The sequence below is a fragment of the Mytilus galloprovincialis genome, chromosome 2 (genome assembly GCF_965363235.1).
Source record: "Mytilus galloprovincialis chromosome 2, xbMytGall1.hap1.1, whole genome shotgun sequence".
In the NCBI taxonomy this organism is placed as follows: Eukaryota; Metazoa; Mollusca; class Bivalvia; order Mytilida; family Mytilidae; genus Mytilus; species Mytilus galloprovincialis.
The window spans coordinates 71,258,854-71,276,011 of NC_134839.1; the positions used below are offsets into that span (position 1 = coordinate 71,258,854).

At 36.8% G+C, this 17,158-nt stretch overlaps 1 long non-coding RNA gene across 1 annotated transcript; it reads right to left on the bottom strand.

The window, feature by feature from the left end:
- Positions 1-11,059: 11,059 nt before the first annotated feature.
- On the bottom strand, positions 11,060-15,928 carry LOC143064304 (uncharacterized). The gene is made up of 2 exons (XR_012975218.1): positions 15,051-15,928; positions 11,060-12,738 (listed from the first exon to the last, which is right to left on the bottom strand). It is a non-coding gene; the product is annotated as an uncharacterized LOC143064304 (long non-coding RNA).
- Positions 15,929-17,158: the final 1,230 nt, after the last annotated feature.

Below are 17,158 nucleotides of genomic sequence, written 5' to 3' on the forward strand. Positions count from 1 at the left end.
CTGGTGATACCCTCGGGGACTAATAGTCCACCAGCAGAGGCATCGACCCAGTGGTAGTAGTAACATTAGCGGTACCAATTTTCTTGAACCAAATGCGCATTTCGACAATACATGTCTCTTCAATGATGCTCGTGGGCAAAATATTTGAAATCCAAAGCTAATACATGTTATATAAAATATGAAGAGCTATAATCCAAAAGGTCCAAAAAGTATAGCCAAATCCGTGAAAGGAATCAGAACTTTGCATGAGGGAGATACATTCCTTAATTTATAATAATTTCCATGATTTTGTAACAGCAAATTTTAATAACACAAAAAAATCCGCATTTTCATGCCTGGGCTGGTGATACCTCGGGGACTAATGTAGATGATGTGCGGTCAACAGAGATACGTGTGTGAATTCTACGGCGATAATAGGTCTTTCATATAATCTTAAGTATTATAATATATTTTTTTCCTACTCGTGAATATGTATGTAACGGGGATTTTTAAATAGTTATGAAAAGCTAACAAAGGAGTGTAATTTGTTTTGATCCAGTTGTTTGCTACCCTAATTTTTATCTAACGGGGTCTGTTTAAAACAGGCTTTTATACAATTTCAACTTGAAACATGTTGCATTATAGTTTTAGAAAATTCACTCCCGTTCAAATAGCTTTGAAGACATGTGTTTTCTTCCTTTATTTCCTTCAAACTTTGTCTTAATTGAAACAGTTTAGAGGTATAGGGGGACGGTTGAAATCTCACAAACATGTTTAACACCGCCGCATTTTTGCGCCTGTCCCAAGTCAGGAGCCTCTGGCCTTTGTTAGTCTTGTATTATTTTAACATTTAGTTTCTTGTGTACAATTTGGAGTTTAGTATGGCGTTCATTATCCCTGAACTAGTATATCATTGTTTAGGGGCCAGCTGAAGGACGCCTCCGGGTGCGGGAATTTCTCGTTGCATTGAAAATCTGTTGGTGACCTTCTGCTGTTGTCTGATCTATGGTCGGGTTGTTTTCTCTTTGGCTTATTCCCCATTTCTATTCTCAATTTGAAGTTCAATTTGTATTTTCTTGATAATGGGTTTGTGATCGATTGATTGTTGGTTGCTTTACATCTAGTGACAAATATTTCATGCATGTTCAGAACGATAAGAGGTTTGTGTAATATATGACTAACTACTGACCAGTTGAACATCCCTTCAGCGTTTCAAACGAATTGTGTAATGTCTTTGCATTAACACCGTAACACCACTTTATGCAGACATTTTGTATTTTACAAATTCCTGAAACGTTTCGTGGAAACTCGCCAACCGTTTCATTAGAAAATGACAGTAGGAAAATTAACACCGATGGCCGATGGGTCTTTCCTCTATTTAAGATAACAATGTTAGGGGGTTCTCTAAAATAGTTATGGCGTTTTATATTAAATCTGTTGGATGTGTACCTATAACTACGCTACGATAGTACCAGGTTTTATTTTGGGGGAGGGAGGGGAAGGGGAGCTGGGATTATATTTTAAAAAGTTTAGAGTTTTGAGTTTTTAAAAAGGCTGAATGAGCAACTTCACCAAAAACAATACATGTCAAAAAAAGGCTGAATAAACTAAAAAAAGTCCGAACAGAATAGGACGATAAAATATCAGGAAATATATTACAAAAATGTTTAAGCCCGCAATACTTTCATTAGCCTGTCTTAAGTCAGGGGTCTGTAGTTCAGTGGTGGTCGTTGGCTACTGTCTGTCATATTTGTTCTTTGTAAATGGTTATCCCTACAGACGCCATCAACTAAGAGCTAGAAAGAAGAAAAAGTAAAAAACAATGAATTTGCGTATATCAGAGTGTCGGTTATATATCGAACATGCTATAAGGCGCTTAAAAACTTTCAGAGTCATCGGAAGCTTATGGAGACACCCGAGAGAAAAAATCAACCAGACTATAGAACTTTGTGCGGGATTAGTGAAGCAACAGATTGAACCTTCTCAGGAACTGTAATACAACAATAAAACCAATATCTAATTGGCTTAATCTGTTTATATTATCAATCTAGAATCGAATGAACTTGTATAACTCCCAGCCCTTCCCCCATTTCTAACCCACCCACTCCACGTACAACTGTCATGTCTTATGATAGCCAGCAACGATATCACAAAAATAATTGTCATATAGGATGTTACATTATGATGTTCTAGATAAATGTGATTAGAATTACCAAGATGCACAGGGTTTTAATCTTACCTATTAAAATCTATAATCAGTGTCTTGACACCGTCCCCATTTAAAGTCTAATTTGTCAACATCAGCGTCGAGAATATACCTTTTCGTAACATGTCTAATAGTTACAAAATAGCCAAACCCGGATACAAGTGTATGAACAATTATGTACTTAGGCCTATTGTGTTTTATTTTTGTACTATCAATTCGAAGTTTACTTTCCAAAGCAGTCACGAGAGAAGGTATTTCACTTCGTATCTTTATAATCTTGTCACCTATTTTCCTACGTTAATTCTAGGAGGAACCCTATTCCTAACTCTTTAAATATTTAATTTCCTTTGAGTCAGTGGTCATGACTCCTTTCTGTACACATCCCTCGGTTTAAATTGCGATCGTTTTTAATATAATACGACGTTTATCGACAGAATGAGTTAATTTGTATCGTATATTTTGATCTCTCAGAATTGACGGAATTTACTTGCGGAAGAGAGACACCTCGAAACGATAATATGGCTGGGATCAAGGGGTGCAGAGGCTTGGCAGGCCGAAGCACATCTTCTGTGAGGAAGAACCCACTTACATCTAGCTATGGAACGATATATAATAAGACACCCCCAAGGTTGTGCGAGAGCGGGGGAGGATGAGCAACCTACAGGATTGGTAACACCGGAAACGACACAGGAACGAACAACGACTACGAATTTGAACAACGGAAATGTATGCATCTGTGGGAAAGTTTGCAAGAACCAACGAGGTCTGAAGATACATATGGGAAAGATGAAATGCAAGCCAAATCAGAGCATAACACAACGCACAGGGCAACCTGGTGAGACGGAGGAGGAGGTGGTTCAGGATACAAACCACAGCGACCACAGCCTCCATGTGTTGTACAATGAGGAGGACAGCATGGTAGAGGGGAATCAACAGGAAAAGGAGGGCTTAGACAACAACAGACAGCCACAAGAGCCAAAAAGAACACCAGACACAAGTGAGAACATAAGAAGAAAGAAAGTAAAATGGCCCAACAATAAAAGTAAAAGTGAATGGCAACAGTTTGATGAGGATGTGGATGCAATTTTGAACACAACATTGGCAGGTAACATAGACAGGAAGATAGAATCAATGACATCATTTATTTACAACATAGGTATGGACAGATTTGGTGCAGATGAGAAAGAGGTGGTGAGGCGAGAGGGTCAAAAGAACAGAAGAGAATCCAAAATAGCAAAGATGAGGAAAGACCTAAGGCAACTTAAGAAAAGATATAATCAGGCATCAGAGGATGAAAAACCAGCATTATCTGAGCTGAGGGACACCATCAGGAAGAAACTCAAGATCACAAGGAGAGCAGAGAGAACTAGGAAAAGGAGGAAAAAGAGAGAGAAAGCAAGAGCTCAATTTACATCAGATCCTTTCCAATTTACATCAAGATTGTTGGGGAAGAAAGGATCAGGACAACTAAAAGCTAGTAAAGAGGAAGTAGAAGAATATTTAAGAGAAATGCACAGTGATCCAAAAAGGGAAGACGAACTCCCAGATATAGAACAACTTATACGCCCGGAGGATCCAGAGCAGGTTTTTGATGAATCACCACCAAAGTTGAAAGAGGTAGTAGATGTTATCAAGAAAGGAAGGGCAGCATCAGCACCAGGTCCAAATGGAGTACCATATAAGGTATACAAGAACTGTCAGAGAATTACAAGACGTCTATGGAAGTTAATAAGAGTCATCTGGAGAAGAGGTCGACTAGCAGAGAGTTGGCACAAGGCAGAAGGGTGCTTTATACCAAAGGAAGAGAAGTCAGAAACATTAAAACAGTTTAGAACCATCTCACTGTTAAATGTAGAAGGAAAGATATTTCTTGCTATTCTTGCTAAAAGGATGACAAACTACATGCTGAGCAACGAGTACATTGACATTGCAGTACAGAAAGGAGGGGTACCAGGTGTATCAGGCTGCATTGAACACACAAGCGTATTATCACAGATAATCCGAGAAGCGAAAGATTCAAATGGAGAGCTCGCAGTTGTCTGGCTGGATTTAGCGAATGCATATGGGACAGTACCACACAAGTTAGTTGAGTTGATGCTGGAGAGATACCATGTACCTGACGGTGTAAGAGAGCTGATAAGAGAGTACTTCAACCATCTGCAGCTGAGATTTACCGTTGGGGATTTTACAACATCATGGCAACGTTTAGAAGTGGGAATAGTGACAGGATGCACGATATCTGTCATCCTTTTCTCTGCAGCAATGAATATGATTGTGAAGTCAGTAGAGAAGAAGAGCAGAGGTCCATGGATGAAGTCAGGAGTACGGCAACCACTAGGAAGAGCATTCATGGATGATATGACAATAAGCACAAAGACAGTTATCGAAGCCAGGTGGACACTACAAGAGCTTGATAAGATGATCACCTGGGCAAGAATGAAAGTGAAGCCTAGCAAATCCAGAAGTTTGGTAGTGAAGAATGGTAAAGTCAAGGAGGAAAGGTTTAAAATAGGAGACGAAATAATACCAACAGTCTCAGAGAAGCCAGTTAAGTGTCTCGGAAAATGGTTCAACAACACCTTGTCAGATAAGTTGAATGTGGAAGATACATATAAGCAGTTGGACGACTGGTTAAAGGCAGTAGATAAGAGTGGACTACCAGGAAAGTACAAGGCATGGATTTACCAGCATGGGATATTGCCTCGGCTGCTGTGGCCACTTCTTGTGTATGATGTACCAATGACAACGGTAGAGAGAATGGAAAGAATATCAAACAGTTACTTACGTAGATGGCTTGGAGTACCACGCAGTTTCAGCAGTGTGGGCCTATACAGTTTAGGAACCAAGTTACAGCTACCACTCAAGTCAATCACTGAGGAATTCAAGGTGACCAAGGTTAGACAACATCTGACGTTAAAAAACAGCAGGGATGAGAAAGTACGATCAGCAAAAGTAGAAATAAGAACTGGAAGGAAGTGGTCAACAAAGAAGACGATAGAAGATGCTGAGTCACGATTAAAACACAGTGAGATAGTGGGCAGAGTTGCAGTTGGAAGACAGGGGCTGGATGTTACACCTACAGCAAAATGGAGAACAGCAACAGTGGAAGAAAAAAGACATCTGGTACAGAAAGAGGTACGATCAATGGAAGAAGAAAGTAGAATGGTAAAGGCAGTGAGCATGAAGAAGCAGGGAAGCTGGTTAAACTGGGAGGGAGCAAGACAGCAGAAGTTAGGATGGAATGAGATCTGGAAGATGGAGCCACATAGGTTGCAATTTAAGCTGAAGTCAGTATATGATGTATTGCCAAGCCCAACAAATCTAGCAACATGGGGATTGATAGACGACCCAAAGTGTGTTCTTTGTGGTAAGCCAGCAAACTTGGAGCACATATTATCATCATGCTCGAGTGCTTTGAAAGACGGGAGGTATACATGGCGACACGACAAGGTATTAGGGACACTAGCAGACACCCTAGAGAGAAACATCAGGAAGCCAAGGAAAAACAAGGAAGGACTTACTTTTGTCAATTTTGTTAAGGAAGGAGAGAAAGGTCAGAAGAAGAAGGTGGAAGGAAGTGGTTTATTGGTAACAGCAACTGATTGGCAAATGTTGGTAGATCTTAAACAGAAGTTACAATTCCCTCCACAGATTGCAGTAACAAACCAGAGACCTGACATCGTCATTTGGTCCGCCTCAACAAAACAGGCAATCCTGCTGGAACTAACTGTACCATGGGAAGAAAGAATAGAAGATGCCTACGAAAGAAAGAGACTGAAGTACCAAGATCTACTTGCAGAATGTAGAGACAATGGATGGCGGGTTTGGTTATTTCCAGTGGAAGTGGGAAGCAGAGGGTTTGTTGGACAGTCTATGTGGCGAGCATTGAGAGCACTTGGTATTGTTGGAGGGGAAAGAAGTAAACTGATAGGGAGCTTGTGTAAAGAGGCAGAGACAGCATCAATGTGGTTATGGAGGAAAAGGTCAGAACAGTGGAAGCAGTAAAGTGTAGAGGCAGGGATGGATAGCCAAGTGGTTTCGGGCTGGGACTTGATCACCCCAGTCGGCGCACCTCTGGAGGTTGTAGTGGACAGCGCCGAAACAGCCGAGGAAGGAGGATTCACCTGAAGACGGAACCACGCATCTTTCCAACAGGATGTATTAAGGTAATGGAAGACTCAATTTCGCCTGAAGGGGTGTTGTAGTAAAAGCTCTACAATGTGGACTACATTTATTTTAATTTAAATGATGCATATGATTTAAAATTAAGCAACAACAATAACCCTTAATAGCAGACACACATAGAAAAGATCCATTAATCAATTGAGTGGCGAATCCAGAGTAACCATTCAATCTAGATAAATACCCCTTGAAGTCAGGAAAACTATACTCATGCTTACAATTACGTAACAAACCCTGGAGCGAGACCGTGTATTAAATGTTAATTAAACGACCTAGATGGTTCTCTATTTCTTTATTGAAGTAAAATATCAAATATCAGTTTCATAACAGTGACATATAAGAAAAACTCCACTTCAGTTTTTATATGACAGAAATAGATTTATCGGAATTCAGAGAACTCTCGCATTTTTATCAAAACTGGGGAATTCCCTCTGACGTGTTTCTAAATTTATAAAAACACTAAATATAAATACTGCTCAAATCTGATTTTCCGTGTTGTTAAATAGTTATCAAAAGTACCAGGATTATAATTTTATACGCCAGACGCGCGTTTCGTCTACATAAGACTCATCAGTGACGCTCATATCAAAATAGTTAAAAAAGCCAAATAAATACAAAGTTAAAGAGCATTGAGGACCTAAAATTCCAAAAAGTTGTGCCAAATACGGTTAAGGTAATCTACTCCTGGGGTAAGAAAATCCTTAGTTTTTCGAAAAATTCAATGTTTTTTAAACAGAAAATTTATAAAAATGACCATATAATTGATATTCATGTCAACACCGAAGTGCTGACTACTGGGCTGGTGATACCCTCGGGGACGAAACGTCCACCAGCAGTGGCATCGACCCAGTGGTGTAAATAGTTATCAAAAGTACCAGGATTATAATTTTATACGCCAGACGCGCGTTTCGTCTACATAAGACTCATCAGTGACGCTCATATCAAAATAGTTAAAAAAGCCAAATAAATACAAAGTTAAAGAGCATTGAGGACCTAAAATTCCAAAAAGTTGTGCCAAATACGGTTAAGGTAATCTACTCCTGGGGTAAGAAAATCCTTAGTTTTTCGAAAAATTCAATGTTTTTTAAACAGAAAATTTATAAAAATGACCATATAATTGATATTCATGTCAACACCGAAGTGCTGACTACTGGGCTGGTGATACCCTCGGGGACGAAACGTCCACCAGCAGTGGCATCGACCCAGTGGTGTAAATAGTTATCAAAAGTACCAGGATTATAATTTTATACGCCAGACGCGCGTTTCGTCTACATAAGACTCATCAGTGACGCTCATATCAAAATAGTTAAAAAAGCCAAATAAATACAAAGTTAAAGAGCATTGAGGACCTAAAATTCCAAAAAGTTGTGCCAAATACGGTTAAGGTAATCTACTCCTGGGGTAAGAAAATCCTTAGTTTTTCGAAAAATTCAATGTTTTTTAAACAGAAAATTTATAAAAACAGACATATAAGTCAAGGGAACTATCAAACATGAAGATTATGAAAAGAACATAATAGGAAAGTTGATTAAGTTCAATCCCTTTGTTTGTTTCTACCTTTTAAAGCAAGACAATCATACGAATATAAGCTATTCCTTAGTGTTTAAAATAAAACGGTTGACGTGAGGGCATAAACCCGAGCCACTGGTATAAGTCTACAGATTTCTTGAAAGCAATCGAATCCCAAAAACTAAAGGTGAGTTTTTGTTTTATTTGTTCAGTAACGTTTAGAAGCGGTGAAACACCATTTAATACTATAGGTCTGATTGGATAAGGCTATGTTTAGAAAAATCTATTTCTTTCCTTGAAAAAACAAAATGTATATATACTATTTGTATAATACGTATAATCACTGTATGCGTCTGTGGTGTTTTGGTTCATGTGGACCCTTTGCCTAAAATGGCTGATTTTTCACATCAAAATTTACTGAGTTCATACAAATCTACAGTGGCGGATCCAGACAGTTTCATAAGTGGGGGCCAACTAAATGCCTAAGAGGGGCCTGCTCAAGTCACGCTTCAGTGATTCCCTATAGAAGCAACCAATTTTTTTCCCAAAAAGGTGGCCCGGGCCCCCTGGCCCCCTGGCCTCCTCTAAATCCGTCTCTGATCTATGCATTTGGAAAATATTTTAAGGATAACATGCCCTAGATAAATAAATTTTAAATATCATTATTTTTGTTTACAGCACTTCTATAAAAGCATGCAAAACAAATCATTGATTAACTTGCTTGCTATATTTTTTTGGATGTTTGTTTACTATTTACTGGAACTTGATTGGACAATAAACATTGTAAAAGCTTTTACCGTGCGCACATTTTTAGAATGAAGCGTTTCCGCGCTTCATACAAAATGTATTTCGGTCAACGCTTTAAATACACCCCAATGAAGTTGCAAAAAGAAGCATTCAATTCTTAATTAGAGGTCGGTCATTTACATATACACGTTGACGTATTCGCATCTGCAGATATATCATAACTATTATGTGATCCCGAGCTTATTAAGAAGACCATACTCCATTTACAAAAAACCTAATTGGAATCTTTTCGAAACAATCAAACATACACTTTCAATATTTGTGATATTGCCTTCTTATCTGACATAATAAATATTATAAAGTTCTTCATAATTGATTTTATACTTTCTTCTTATTGTTATCCTTTCATTTATATACTCGTTTTACCTATGAGTAGTTGTGTAAAACGGACAGTCGAAGTTCTGTTTTTAAATGTGTTTTATGTTTTTCCGTCATGTATATGCATGTAATATTTGCCACTGAACTACACCAACAACTGATCAACCATGTAAGAATCCCATTCAAATAAACCAATAAATAACTTTATATCCGAAAATGACGCGAGTTCCCAACATGATAATCTCTGTATCTAATTATAGTTCAATAGTCGAAGTGAAATCATGTGCAATTTAATATATTAAATGTTGTATCCTACTGTGATGCTGGTTTCAATGTCGCTTTAACCACAAGTCTCATGTTATGCTGTTTGCTATACACGTGTAATAGCACAATATGATTTGTGAGGATTTTGACACTGCAGACTCTTTAATAATCATTTTATCCCCATTATCAATCAATCAGTTAGTATGAGAATCTTCGCAGGACATCAAACTGTGAAATTTTTGTGTGTCGATATGCTCATTAGCTTCACTGTTTTAAACTTTGACATCTGATAAAAATCTGAGGTCAAATGTGTTAAAGGTTCCTGTTTGGTGAATGTTATCTTAGTGTAGTGTCAGTATACTGTAGATTCAATAGTAACTTTATCATGGAACCATTGCTACTAAACGAAAAGGTTTTAATGTAATATATATTTATTATGAAAATTACACCAGATAAAATGAAAACGTATTTCCTGTACTAAACATATAAAACATATCAATTTGTTTGGCCTTGGGAAATCACTCAACTATCTGACGAAAAATTTTGCTCCAGGACTTTGTCAGGAAGCGATTCTTTCGTGGAAAGAAGACCAGCTGACAAGCCACTACGCTCAACTTGAACAACACAACTGACAAAAGAATGATAAAGCGAAGCTTCATCTGACGGCCCATGCGTGGCAGTGGACCAGCCCCCGCGTGACGGTGGGCTACAATGTTTTAAGGTGTTGAGTTGAGGTTGGAGATGTTAAATGAAAAATGCTTGGAAAATGAATGAAAAATATGAATGATAAGTGAAATATTTGAAAAGGTTCACTTGTTGAGTTCTTTCCCTTGTCGTTGAAATATTGAAGGTGAATCATGCGGTGGGGTAGGATGGAGGTTGTTTTGAGAATAAGTTATAAAAGCTGTTGCCACAAGGAGCAATTACTAAGACTGTGATCAACTTGTTTTTCACGTGACACATATAATGTAAAACTGCAAGCACGCAACTTTATCTAACCTATATTTATTATGACCTCTTAACCGATATTTAATGTCGAGTAACGGGTTATGCAGAAACGGGTTAAGAAAAGTCATCGGCACCATTAAACAGCTGGTAATAAACAACTCGTCTATAAACCATGATTATACAATTATATAATCTACCATTTATATACTCGTTTTACCTATGAGTAGTTGTGTAAAACGGACAGTCGAAGTTCTGTTTTTAAATGTGTTTTATGTTTTTCCGTCATGTATATGCATGTAATATTTGCCACTGAACTACACCAACAACTGATCAACCATGTAAGAATCCCATTCAAATAAACCAATAAATAACTTTATATCCGAAAATGACGCGAGTTCCCAACATGATAATCTCTGTATCTAATTATAGTTCAATAGTCGAAGTGAAATCATGTGCAATTTAATATATTAAATGTTGTATCCTACTGTGATGCTGGTTTCAATGTCGCTTTAACCACAAGTCTCATGTTATGCTGTTTGCTATACACGTGTAATAGCACAATATGATTTGTGAGGATTTTGACACTGCAGACTCTTTAATAATCATTTTATCCCCATTATCAATCAATCAGTTAGTATGAGAATCTTCGCAGGACATCAAACTGTGAAATTTTTGTGTGTCGATATGCTCATTAGCTTCACTGTTTTAAACTTTGACATCTGATAAAAATCTGAGGTCAAATGTGTTAAAGGTTCCTGTTTGGTGAATGTTATCTTAGTGTAGTGTCAGTATACTGTAGATTCAATAGTAACTTTATCATGGAACCATTGCTACTAAACGAAAAGGTTTTAATGTAATATATATTTATTATGAAAATTACACCAGATAAAATGAAAACGTATTTCCTGTACTAAACATATAAAACATATCAATTTGTTTGGCCTTGGGAAATCACTCAACTATCTGACGAAAAATTTTGCTCCAGGACTTTGTCAGGAAGCGATTCTTTCGTGGAAAGAAGACCAGCTGACAAGCCACTACGCTCAACTTGAACAACACAACTGACAAAAGAATGATAAAGCGAAGCTTCATCTGACGGCCCATGCGTGGCAGTGGACCAGCCCCCGCGTGACGGTGGGCTACAATGTTTTAAGGTGTTGAGTTGAGGTTGGAGATGTTAAATGAAAAATGCTTGGAAAATGAATGAAAAATATGAATGATAAGTGAAATATTTGAAAAGGTGCCAAGAAACTCTGACGAAGTAATGATTAGAAATCAGATGAGTCTGAGTGACCCCCAAGTATTTAGAATAAGGAATCCCCCAGGACCACCTTCAATAAGTCAACGAATAACACAATAATAAGCTAAATATAAGAAACAAAATATACATATTAAGCAAGCATGCAGTTCTACTGCCAATAAATCGAAGTTGACTATACTATATAATCAATGATTGAAAGATTCAGCAAGCTGCTGTTGTGCATGCTTTATAGAGATTGGTTGAGTTCGAATATAGCGCACATAGCAATCTGAAGACCAACGACCTAACGTTTTAATCATGTGATCTTCTATTTTTGCTTGACCAGCTGCGGTGCCAGCACCTATTCTAAATGAATGACCTGAAAAGTTTTTAGGATTATAACCGCATAACTCTAGAACATATCTGATTTTTGTTATAAAGAAATCTCTTTCCATAGCTAAATTGCCAATTGATACAAAAAGAGGGTCAGTGTTTTGATAAGACGATAAAAACGTTTTCCTGATCTCTAAATATCTTTTCAAAACACGATAAGGACAAATATGACTATTAATTTTGTGTAACTGAATATCTATACCCTTACGGAATGGATCAGTTTTGGACTGTTTCAAGTGCAGGTTAGCAATATTGTCTGTGAATGAAATGTCTGATATACATAAATTAATTGCAGGTTCAAAATGTTCGGATTTGATAACAGTTATTTCTCCGCATCGGAGGAAGCCAAAGAAAGAAATCACGCTAGCTGTTTCAATCATGAGATCAATAAATTTTGAAAAAACTCCCTTTCGTAAACTCTTTATAATTTGCTCAAGAATATCAAAAGTGATTGGTAGCCTTATTCTTTTATTTTGATTTTGAGATCGTTTAACAGAATTTAAGATCAATGTAAGCCTTGGCAATGGTTTGCCGTTATATAATTCTAATGGATCACTACAATTTTCCTTTAAATAATTGTACCTGATTCCACATAGATAAAGTTTAATGGTAGAATAATGAAGTTTCAGAACTGTTTGACAATGAGCAACAAAATATATGAGGATTTCTTCCGAAACTGGGGCCAAGTTATTTGTAAATGTCACGTTATTTAACAGTAAATATCTCTTGAAATGCATGAAACCAATATCATACGCATCCTTAGTCCTTTTGGATATCGATGTTGTCCATAGTTGTTCGACAGTTTGTTTTAACACCATATTACATCTGAGATTTTGGGACACGGTTCCGGAAAAGTGTCTGCATCTGGTGCCAGGGTTCTGAAACGTTGTATCTGAAATCGAGATAAGGCATCACTAATATCGTTTTGTACACCTGGCACGTGTTTTGCACTAAAAAAGAAATTGTTTGTACATGCGCACCATGTTAATTTCCTCATTAACTTCATAATATACAAACATTTTGATCGGCCTTTCCTTATAATTTCAACTGTAGACATATTATCAGACCAAAATAACACTTTTTTAGTTTTCCATGAGGCACCCCATAATACAGCTGCTACAACGATAGGGTACAATTCGAAAAATGCCATTGAATGTTTACTGTTTGTGATGTTTTTAATTTCGGTCGGCCATGAAGAATAAAACCACTTTCCACCAAAATATCCACCAAAACCTATAGTTGACGATGCATCTGTGTATAATTCCATATCGTAACTAGATATGAATGTAGAATTATAAAACATATTAATTCCATTCCAATTCTTAAGGAATCGTAACCAAAATTCGAGATCTATCCGACATTCTTTATTTAAACGCACAAAATGATGTAATTCTTTCGCTTTGGTTGATAAATTGATTAGATAAGACACAAAAGACCTGCCCGGTAAGATAACTCTTGAGGCAAAATTTAAATGACCTAGCAGCTGTAGAACTTCTCTCTTAGAACAAGAGGATTTTACACTTATGCTTGAAATAAACTCACAAATTCGATCAACCTTTTCCTGCGGTAGACGGGCTTCCATTTTTTCTGAATCGAGAATGATGCCTAGATATTCAAGACAAGTTACAGGGCCAACAGTTTTATGCATTGCTATTGGAACATTTAATCGTTTAAAAATCATCATCATTAATGCCATTGATCGCTCTCCCTCGGCGTGTGGTGGATCTATAGTTAAGAAATCATCTAACAGATGTAAAATGTTATTGACCTTGTAGTTGTTTGTAGCAATATAACATATTGCTTGTGATAAAGTATCGAATATGATGGGACTAGATCGGCAGCCGAAAGTTAATCGCACATAGAAATAATATTTATCCTCCCATTTAATGCAAAACAAAGGCCATTGTGAAGGTAATATAGGACAATTTTTGAATGCATTGGAAATATCGTATTTACATAACCAGGAATGTCTTCCGTATTTTAGGATTATATCTATAGCGTTGTCGATCTTGACGTACGACATAGAGCAGGTGTCTTTGTCAATTAATTCATTGATGCTAAAATGAATATCACTTTGATGGGGCGCCGATAAGTCCAATATAAGTCGTTTTTTCTTCGAATATTTTCCTTCCGCAACTCCCAACGGACTGACACGGTAACTTGAAAATGGGAGTGTTTCAAAAGGTCCGTACATAAAACCATTTTCACATTCCTTTCTTAACAACTCATTTACTACGTTCGGTTGCGATCGTGCAGACAAATTATTACGACACTCAAGGGTTGGTAAACTAGTTACAGACACTTTGGTGTCAAAACCATATTTTAAACCATTGCATAAATAATAAACAAAAGATTTGTCACTGTGATTTCTAAGTTCGTTTTGTAGTACTTCTACATTAATCGGAGTAGTAGCCTGTAAGGGGAAGTTAATATTTGACAGTCATTTCTCGGAACCGAAGCTTGACTTTTGTGCAGGAGTACTAGTCTTAGCAGCTGTGTTTTTAAAAGAGTAATTCTTTCTATTTTTTTCGCTATCGTTATGCGTAGATTGACGAGGACAGGTGGTTACGCTATGATCATAGTTACGACAATTGGAGCACATATGTAAGAAAAGGCATCGACCGTCTTTATTACAGCCAGACAAGCTATTGAAATTATTGCAAATTTCTTTCCCGTTGTGATAAAAACGCCTCCTACCACGAATATCAGAATTTCCGCTATTTTTCGTTAGATTAGGCGTAGATACGCTTTTTTCTGCTAGTTGCAAAGGACAGAACTTCGTGTCATGGTCAACCATGTGACAAAGCTTGCAAATATTTATTTCCACGCCCGCACCTATCAAGATCATCAGGTCGCGATCCCTTTTGCTCCAATCGACTTTAATTTGTTTTTCTTGAAGAAGGGTCGAGGCTTTGGCCGAAAACAACTTATGGTAGTCGTAAAACTTATTACCATAAAAGTTGCTGATTTCTATGATATCCTCTTCATAAGCGTCTAATTCAAATCTCCTACCTGGAAAAGCAGACGTCATTACACGCTTGAATTTACCGAAAGCTTTTATGAATTCCTGAATTGTTAGCTGTCGATTTAAGCGTGGGTCTGGTTTATTCCCCACGTTAATTTCCATACCGTCTGCCAAAATGGTATGTGACTGGGGACTCTCGAAACTAGGGATAAGGAGAGAAGCTAAGTTAATGTCCTTACCCTGTATTATTTGTTTCTGTAATCCTGAAGAAACTATGTCTACATTTGGAAAATCATCCGAACGAACTCCTGTTCTATATAATCCTTGATGTAACGCATCCGGTGTGTTTTGTAACGGCGGTGTCGTATTGCTGGAATTGTACCATTGATGGAGATTATATGGTTTGCTATCATACAGCTTCTCTGTCATCAGGGTATCGACGGATTTCTGAAGGCCGTTCACACATTGTGACATAGTGTTAAAAGCAGTCACCAATATATTAGTGTTGACATTCTCCGTAGCAGAATTATGTTCAATGTTTTGAGTCTCTGTTGAAGCTGTTGGATTAACAGATGAAAAACCTTCTGTTGGACTTAAACTGGTTTCGATGGTTTCTACGGCGCGATCATCACTTTTGTTTACAATGTTCTCTGTATACAGAGATTTTACTACGTTTAGAGTTAAATTCGGAGGCACTTTGAAACCAATTTTTGACAGTTCGTCCACCATTTCGGATTTGGTTTTCTCAGAATTAGTGTTTGTAACATTGATTTCCGTACTATACGGTTGAAAACGGGATTTCCGTTTCGTCGGATTCCGTTTTTTAGTTGGAGGCATAACTTATATTACAGTGTTTTGAGAATAAGTTATAAAAGCTGTTGCCACAAGGAGCAATTACTAAGACTGTGATCAACTTGTTTTTCACGTGACACATATAATGTAAAACTGCAAGCACGCAACTTTATCTAACCTATATTTATTATGACCTCTTAACCGATATTTAATGTCGAGTAACGGGTTATGCAGAAACGGGTTAAGAAAAGTCATCGGCACCATTAAACAGCTGGTAATAAACAACTCGTCTATAAACCATGATTATACAATTATATAATCTACCATTGTCATTACCATTTGCTGGGAATTTCTTAGAACTTAAATTTCTCTATATTTACTTCCATCCATTATTTATTTGTTTACATTTGAATATTGACAAATTTCTCATCAATCCTTCATATTTTAAAATTAAAATTCAAGTATAATATAACTTTGTAATGACCTTTGTATTACTTCCCTCGGAGGACACAATTTAATAGCAACTACTATGAAAATTTGTCCTGTGAGTTGACACTATTTCATATTGTTAGCAGTAAAAATCTGTTCTTTTGAGGGACACCATTCCATGACAATGGACATTATTAAATACCAAATTTCAATGAAAAACTGTCCATGTGGACACTTTTTCATAGGACACTATTATGTCTTACACATATACTGTTTTTTGGTTTAGAGGTCGATCATTTAGAGACAAATCAACCGTATCATATACGTTGACGTATCCGCATCTGCAGCAGATATACCAGTTTGTTTTCCCGAGCTTGAATAAACACAAAAAACATCAAATGTACTACTTACATATACATGTAAGGAACTTTAAATATTGTTCATTTACAATTTTATCATAAAAGGTAACGAGTTGTCTTCAGATGTCATATAAATGCATTTAAAAAAATGTACTGAGTATCACTCTATTTGTCAATTAACAATTTGGTTCTAAGTGAGCACACTGGGTTAATACTCAAACAAACGATTTTACCGTATTCATGCCTCTAAACTGATCCAAATATCGAGAATATTTTGAAAAGTCGAATTACATGTTCAAAAAAACACCTCGATATTTCCTAATTGTTTTGTTATTTTTTTACATTAGAAATTAATCAGTTGCCTATTTTGCATTATTGAAGGATTATGTTCCCTTCTGTTGATTCAATGCTAAACATATGGAAATGTTATAGAAAATCCACAGCCTTTATCCTTGTACTCTCATATTTGGCAGTTTGATCACTGATATATATAGGATTATTGCATGCAGTGCTAGCATTGGTTTCATTAAAACAAGTTTATTAATGTAGTTATTGGTTAAAACAAATGAAAATATGGACCAAATAAAGTACACCATTTAGGGTGCGCTCGACTTTAGTGACTCTGCACGAGGTATTTTGGAATTTACAGGTTGGTTAGAACTTTTTGTAAAAAATAAACACTAGCATGTCATAGAAAAGCATGTGAGTAATCTATGTTTCCAATTTTATAACAAAAATCTCTGTATTGAAGGCTGTGGATTTTCTAT